The sequence below is a fragment of the Rousettus aegyptiacus genome, unplaced genomic scaffold (assembly GCF_014176215.1).
Source record: "Rousettus aegyptiacus isolate mRouAeg1 unplaced genomic scaffold, mRouAeg1.p scaffold_m13_p_8, whole genome shotgun sequence".
In the NCBI taxonomy this organism is placed as follows: domain Eukaryota; kingdom Metazoa; phylum Chordata; class Mammalia; order Chiroptera; family Pteropodidae; genus Rousettus; species Rousettus aegyptiacus.
In genome coordinates this window covers 6,737,611-6,745,162 of record NW_023416311.1, presented here as the reverse complement: position 1 = coordinate 6,745,162, position 7,552 = coordinate 6,737,611, and the positions used below count along the sequence as shown (strand labels likewise).

At 45.2% G+C, this 7,552-nt stretch overlaps 1 pseudogene; it reads right to left on the bottom strand.

Annotated features, from left to right (window-relative positions):
- Positions 1-3,947: 3,947 nt before the first annotated feature.
- Positions 3,948-6,173, bottom strand: LOC107516850 (annotated as a pseudogene).
- Between the last annotated feature and the right edge of the window lie 1,379 nt (positions 6,174-7,552).

The window sequence follows — 7,552 nt, the reverse complement described above, 5'->3', positions numbered from 1 at the left end:
CAGGTGAGCCAAGAGGGTAGATACCTCCTTTGAGGTCCTCACTGTAGTATAATGACCAAGAGCATAGGGATTGGACTTGAACTCCAGCTCTGTCATTTACTGGTTGTGTGATTTGGGGCATATAAGTTCACCTTTCTGTGGCTTCAGTCTCTCCATCAATACACTGAGAATTGTAAAAGGATTTGTCATAGGTGCTAAACATTATACCTGGTAAGAAATCAACAAAGTTACCTGCCATCGCGTTATCGTTGTTGTAACCATGATCATTTCTATTATCGTTATTGCCAAAATAATTACCATATCATCCTATTTGGAGGCAGATGGATCTGATCTTTAGAAAACAATATTGAAGTCTGCAACAAATCCAGAGAGTCCTCAAAAGTAAGAAAGGGAATGGAGAAGGATGAAGGGGAAAAAAACGAGGAAAGAATAATGAGGAAAGACGAATGAGTAGCACTTGTACATTCCTAATACATAGCAATTTCCCCTCCCTCTCCCCCGGCCCCTGTATACACACACACACATATCCACATGTGTATATACACACATTTATTTTTATGTGCATATATATGAATCCTTAGTAGATGAGTTATTATAAAACCAAGCTCTAAAGGACTAAAGGCAGACCTATCGGCTAGGTTTCCAACCCCGCCTCACCCTTCCCTGGTTATCCATAAACTCAGGGACTGCTCTGTTTTTGATTCAGCAAGTTTCTTGGGTGGTGTCATTATAAGTATATTACAGGGGCTTGTCCATGAATGGACTAGTGCACAATGGTAATGAAATTGTCATTTGTATCTGCCAACAGTAATGCTTTAAAAGCCATGTTAGTGGGTGACCCTAAGGCTGTGGCAGAGAGGGCCTGGTCTTCAACGCCCTGGACTCATTTTATAAGCTGACCTTTGCTTTTGGTCTATGACAGTGATGATTAGTTTCATCCAAATTATCCCTTCATTGTGAATTTACTGGGTTTTTTTTTTTTTCTTCCTCAGAGCACTTTCCTGAGGATTAGGATTAATGTAGAACTCCTTGGAGGGCCTAGCCAGTATAGTAAAAGCTTCCCAAGGCGTGTACCAATGCTCTTCTCCTATTGATCTAATTAAAGATCATGATTCCTAATATAATTAATTCAGCTGCCCTTCCCATCAGGATAGTTCTTACACTGCTTAGACATGTAAGCACCACAGCTAGATGGCTCTGTGGTCATGGATTGCAATTCTGAAGGAAATGGCTTTCAGGAAACAAATGCGTAAATCAACCGGGACGTTATTAGGAGTCCCCCTTTTTTAGTGGTTGACGCTTATCTTCCTCCTAGACTTTCTCCACCAAGCACCATTTCGTGGAACATGCTTTAAGATCTGATTATCCAGAACATGGGGTGTGGGAGCTGGTGACTAAATACGTTCATTCAGATGATGACTAGCATTTTGTGGTACAGGATAGAAAAAGGAAAAAATGGGAAAATGTAAAAGTATAAGAAAGCAAAAGTGGATAACGTCTAAGTCGCATGTAAATGGGATTGACTCTGGGAAAAGAATGAGACCAGCAGAGCTTTTGGGAGGTTTAGAGCTTTGGCGATAGTGAGGGTGGATGAGTCTGAGCTCCCCCATGTTCGCTGTGGCGCCATTTACAGCAGCCAAAATATGGAAGCGGCCTCCGTGCCCATCAACAGGTGTTGGGATAAAGAAGTTGTGGTACCACACGTACAATGGAGTATCAATCAGCCATAAAAAATGAAATTGTACCATTTCCGGTGACATGGATGGACCTAGAGGGTATTTCGCTAAGCGAAATAAGTCAGACAGAGAAAAACAAACACCATATGACTTCGTTTATATGTGGAATTCGAAGAACAAAATAAACGGACAAGAAAATTAGACACAGACTCAAAGATACAGAGAACAAACCAGTAGTTGCCAGATGAGAGGGGCTTTGGGGGCTGGGTAAGAAAGGTGGCGTGATGAAGAAGCACAAATTGCTCACATAGTCGCGGAAATATAAAGAACAGCAGAGGGAATAAAGTCCATAATACTGTAATAACCACGTATAGTGCCAGGCGGGTACCAGACTAATTGGGGGGAATCACTTCATAAATTATATAAGGTCTAACCACTGTGCCGTACATCCGAAACTAATATAAAGTATATTGAATGTCAAAAAAACAGTTATACGAGCCTAATGTTCTCCAGTTTCTCAGTTAAGCATGAAGTCAGGTCATCAGGTGAGCGAAGGGTAAATTAATAACTATGATAGCTAATAATAACAGCACCGATAGCCAACATTCACTGAGTACTTCCTATGTGACAGATAATATTTTAATCATTTTGTATATATTAGCTCCGACTCACCACAACATCACAAAGTTGCATTGGATCTTGGAGAGCAGGAAAGCAAACCCAGTAGGAAAACATCACAGGGTGTGAAACAGTGTCCCGGTTTTATTTCCTTGTCTAGTGTTTCTAGCAGCTCAGGTATAGCATAGAGAAGGCAGATAGCTTACTGCGTGTATGGTCGGGTTTTGCTAGGGTTCAAATATGGTGAGAAGAGAAAATGAATCAAGGATATTGAGTAAGTTGGCATTTGGAAGCAGGTAATTGCAGGCAATGGGCCATGAAATCAGTATGAGAATGGGCGTGAAAAGAAGAGGGGGCTCATGGATACGGGGGAAGTCGTGGTGTTAATGGCTTAAAGTCATAGTAACGTTGAAGAATTATTGTATTAGAGTTGCTTTTATATTGGAAGAAGAGGACTTTTCAGTCGCAAAGGAGGAAGCCAGCGTTCGTGAGGTTTGCAGGCGGGGCAATGCTCAGGGCTTGACGGACCAGGACGGCCCTTGAATCTCAGTAGCAGTGGCACGTGGATTTCACCCTGTAGCTCTGCCTATCCCTGATATGTATTCATTTGCTCTGCAAGTATTTACTGAGCATCCGTTATGGGCCAGGTACTATGCCAGGTGCTGGCAATACAGAAGCGAGCAGACATAAAAGTGACCTCACCCCTGTGGAGTCTGGAATCTGCTGGGAGATGTGACCGTGAATCAGATGACCATACATACAGATATGCAGTTCGTTACTGTGGCCAGTGTTAGGACAGAAGGGGACAGCAGGCAGTAAAGACCCACAGTGGACAAATTGAGCCCAGTCAGGGAGGCGAGGGAAGGTTTGCTTGAGAAGGTAACCATGGGAATGACACTGGAAAGACCAGGAGGTGAGTAGAGGGAAGGGTGTTGCAGGCAGAAGGAAGGGCATGTGCAAGGCCCTAGGGCACATGGCGAGCTCAAGGGTCAGTGAAGACCAGCGTGGCTGCCACACCAAAAAAAAGAGAAAAAAATGGTGAGATGGCACGGAATGAAACCCTGTAGGTCCACCCTGTCTAAAGCCAGATTATACAGGCCCTCATTCCAAGAGCAATAGGGAAGCAGAGATGTGTCTGAAGCAGGAAGAAGGCGATTGCTTTTCAAAAAGAGCACTCTGGCCGAATCACGGTGAAAGGCTTAGGGGAACTCAGTATCCCACGCCCGGCTCCTCAGAGAGTGAATCGGGCCCAGTTTGGATCGGGTGCCCAACCCTGGTCCAAACATGCAATAGGAGGTGAGGTCACATGTCAGGGACCCGGCTGCCGAGGGTTCCCCCGAGGGACGTTTTCAGAAAAGAGGCACTGGACAGGATCCCCCAAATCAGTTTTACATCAGTTCTCGGGGCACCATCGCTTTCCTTAATATGAAAACCCAGAGACGCTCACTGTCCTTTTTTTTTTTCCTCGAATATTTAAATCAAGGTGCTCCCTCTTTATGGGTAGACAAATCATACATTCGAGAGGAATTTAAGAAAAATGGTTAAGGAAGAACAATTTCAGGCGGGCGGTTGGAAGGAAGGTAACAGACATGCATGCCAAGGCTGCATGATTCTTCTACAGGCCCCAGAGTGAGAGATCGACGTCCTGGTTTATCAAAAATTTTCTGCCAGTACATGTTGCAAAGCCACAGGTATTGTTCGCTGTTAACATTGAGTCCTGGGCAGAAGGTCTGTCCCCAAAAATTCATTACATGGCAAAACCACATAGTCATATGGAAGAATGGTGAAGTTTCACTGAAGCCATGACAGCCAAGGCACAGTAGTTCTGAGACTGACCAACAGCCCTGAAAAAAAAGTCATTAAAAGTACAAAAGAGACGGTCATGAAAAGTGTCGCTATGGATACCACACTCTGACCTGCCGCTAAGACCAGTGCCATGGAGCTGGCCGAATAAGCCACCACCATAGGAGTAAATGTGATGAAGAAGGACTTCTCCACTCGTTTCAATCCTAACGAGGAGTGTATTATACAAATGAATGTAACATGTGGTAACGTCCTCATGGGTGGTAACTCAGGTAACAGGTTTCCAAAGAAATCAGATGACACTCTGTAGAACCCACTGGTATCTTCACGCATACAAAGCTTCTTCCCGACCACGAAGAGCTCCATGGATGTCATGCTGGTTGGTCGTCGGAAAGAAGAGCACCCCGGCTCTGGTGCATCAGAAATTCTGGAGACGCAGAGGGTCACTTGTTAGATCACAGAAAATGGCACCTATAACCAGTCCCAAGAAGATGGTTACAATTGTGTGAGCCGTGGAGGCCTGGGGATTACCCGGGAAGGCTTTGAATGAACACCCGGAAATCCATTCACGTCGATGGCAAAAGGAGGCGGCAGAGGTGATCTTGAAAGCTACGCTTTTTTTATTCTGAACCCCTGAAGGTTGATCTAACTCAACTCTTGTTTCTCTGAAGAAGGTAGAGCTGACATAAAACTCAGGTATTTCCACGAGTGGCTTCCCTCTCTCGGACAGGTCCTCAGTCTCCTTGGTTGTACCATCTTAGTCCTATCTATTTAAATGACGGCCAGGAAGGAGTCCGCAGGGTGGTTACAGGGCCCACAGTGGTGATGCAAAACCCCGCAAGGCCCTCCGAGCGGACCCATGGAACGTTAATTAGTCTTCCGGAGGCCAGTAAAGCGAGGCTACCAGACGACTAGGAGATGGAATGACGACGTCGGAGAATGGAGAAGACGGTGGCTTGCGCCTGCGTAGATGTCCTCTTTGGGAGCGATAGGACGGCATGTGCTGAACTTGAGTCAGAGCTGGTCGTGGACCCATCCAGGGATGAGAGGGAAGACTCGGCTACAAGCTCATCCCGGTACTCGTCCTTTTCCTTTCTCCTCCAGACGTTCCACGGTACACTGAGGCTCAGCCCCGGACTCTGCCACTTCAGCCAGACCTAGCCCTTGAATGACCATGTTAGTCCTTTTTTTTTTTTTCCCTTATGATTCGTCGAGTTGTTGGAAGCTGACAAGCTGCTGAGAACTGTAAATTTTCTCTCGCTGTCAGAGTTCTCATCGCGACATCATCTCGTGCCACGTAACCTGAAGTGCATTTGAAATTGGCACATTACAGTGCCCCATATTTTTAGACATCTCCAGATAATTCCTGTGGATCTTTCCTTGCAGCTGAGACATCTACAATGAAGGTTTGCCTCCACCGGTGGGTCAGAGAATGATGTTGAGGCCAGGTCTCAAGGGCCCGTTGATATTCATTAGTATTTCTTTTTCAACTATTTTTTGACCAAATAGAAAGCCACTCTTCACTTTTGCTTGGTAGCAGATGTTATGAAAACTTAACACAATTCCTTCAGGAAACACCTTCAGGTCATTGGAGGTCATCTGGGGAGGCCACTCATGTTTCTTTGTGACATTGGGATAGAAACTTGGTCATTACCGAAAGACATCAGGAGAGTTTCTGCTTTTCTTGTCTGGCCTGGATGGATTTGGTCACCGCCAGTGGCCTATGCCCCTAAGCACCTGCCAGCATCCTTCGGACAAGGCGGCATCTGGAGAATGAATAGGGTGGGGGAATTCGGGAAACACTTGGCCAGACCATTTGTGTCTCTGTGGGAAGATGTCTGAACCTCCCTTCCTTCCTTCCCTGCAAAACGAGAGATTATCATAACAGCCACTGTATCCTAGGCTGGTACACCACGATCTCATTTTAGTATCATTTTAACCCCAACGGGTAGAAATCATCATCTCCATTTTATAAAAGTAGAAATGAAGGTTGAGCATATTTGAAGCCAGGAATAACTTCAACATCTATATACTCTTCATCATTTTCCTCCTCGAATGTCATAATCCTCTACATCAAACGAGTAATGATTATCATTATCATTCTTAACAGAAATAACAGCAGTGTTCAATTAATAATACGCTTACACCTGAAAGCAAGACGTATAGTACACTGCGTGCCAGGAACTGTTCTAAACACCTTCCGTATGTTCATTCACGTAACCCTCCTAACGACCTACGAAATAAAGCTGTGTTACCATCTCCACAGATCGGCAACTGAGACACCGAGAAATTAATCTGACCAGATTATGTAAGGAGGAGAGCCGTAACTCAAACCGCAGCAGTGGGCTGGCTTCGGAGCCCAGGAGTCCAAGACAGCTAAATATCATGCTGTTCACACCCCCCGTCCTCTCTCTCCACACCCAAAAGGAAGAAAAAAACCGCAGCATGATTATTATTTATAAGTTCTTATCTGAATGTGTTTATAAAGTGAAGCACAAGAGGACGGATATTTTGGGCAACAACTGTGTGACGTTATTGCTCTCATTTTTGCCTCCATTTGACTGATGAGGAAACCGAGGCCCAGATAACAGACTCTTTCCATTCAGAAATTGCTGTTGCTCTTGACATCACTCAGATGGGTCCCAGTGCGGCCGCGTGGATGAAAATGAGTGACTGGAAACCCTGCAGGCCATAAGGATGACTTTCACCTGGGCAGGTACATTGCCGACAGCCTGCGTCGTTCTAAGAACCGCAGAATTCTCCAGTTCTGCCTGTCTGAGCCAGTCTTCTGGGCCCATCTGTGTCTGAGCCATGGCAGCCTATAAACAGAGGAATAAGCAGAACAGACCTGAAAAAAAAAAACACCAAAAAGATAACAGATTGCAAGTCAGAGCAAACAGGATTCAAGTTCAGGTCTGTTTGGGACCAAAGCCCTATTAGGGGATGAAAACATATCAGGACATGAAAACAATTCCCATCGTCCTCTCTCCATTGGGTCCATCTCAGCTTTTCATTAATGAACTTTGGGACCCTCGTGAAAAAAAATAAAAGCAAAGGACCAGTATGATGAGAAGTACTTATTAGTGCTTAAATCATGCCAGCTCCCAGTCCATGACATCCGTACACCTATACAGGGCTGTGTCCCCATTTTCAATAAAAGGTCACATGGGATCGATCTCCAGTACGTTCCGCTTTAGTTGTAATCTCCGGCATGGAAATGAGCTGAGGGTCCCCATAAACTGCAAGAGGAATTTAGAAGGGTGACAGGTGTTGCTAGTTTCTCTCTGCCATACTCATCCTCCCTCCCTCTGTCCCTCCCCCCCCCCCCCCCCCCAGCTTGCATGTCCTCTCTACAATTCCATGTACCAAGCAGCCGTGAATTATACATGTACTTTGATGAAAGTTCTCCCACCTGTTAAATTGCCAGGTTCCTCGATCTAACATAAATCCGATCC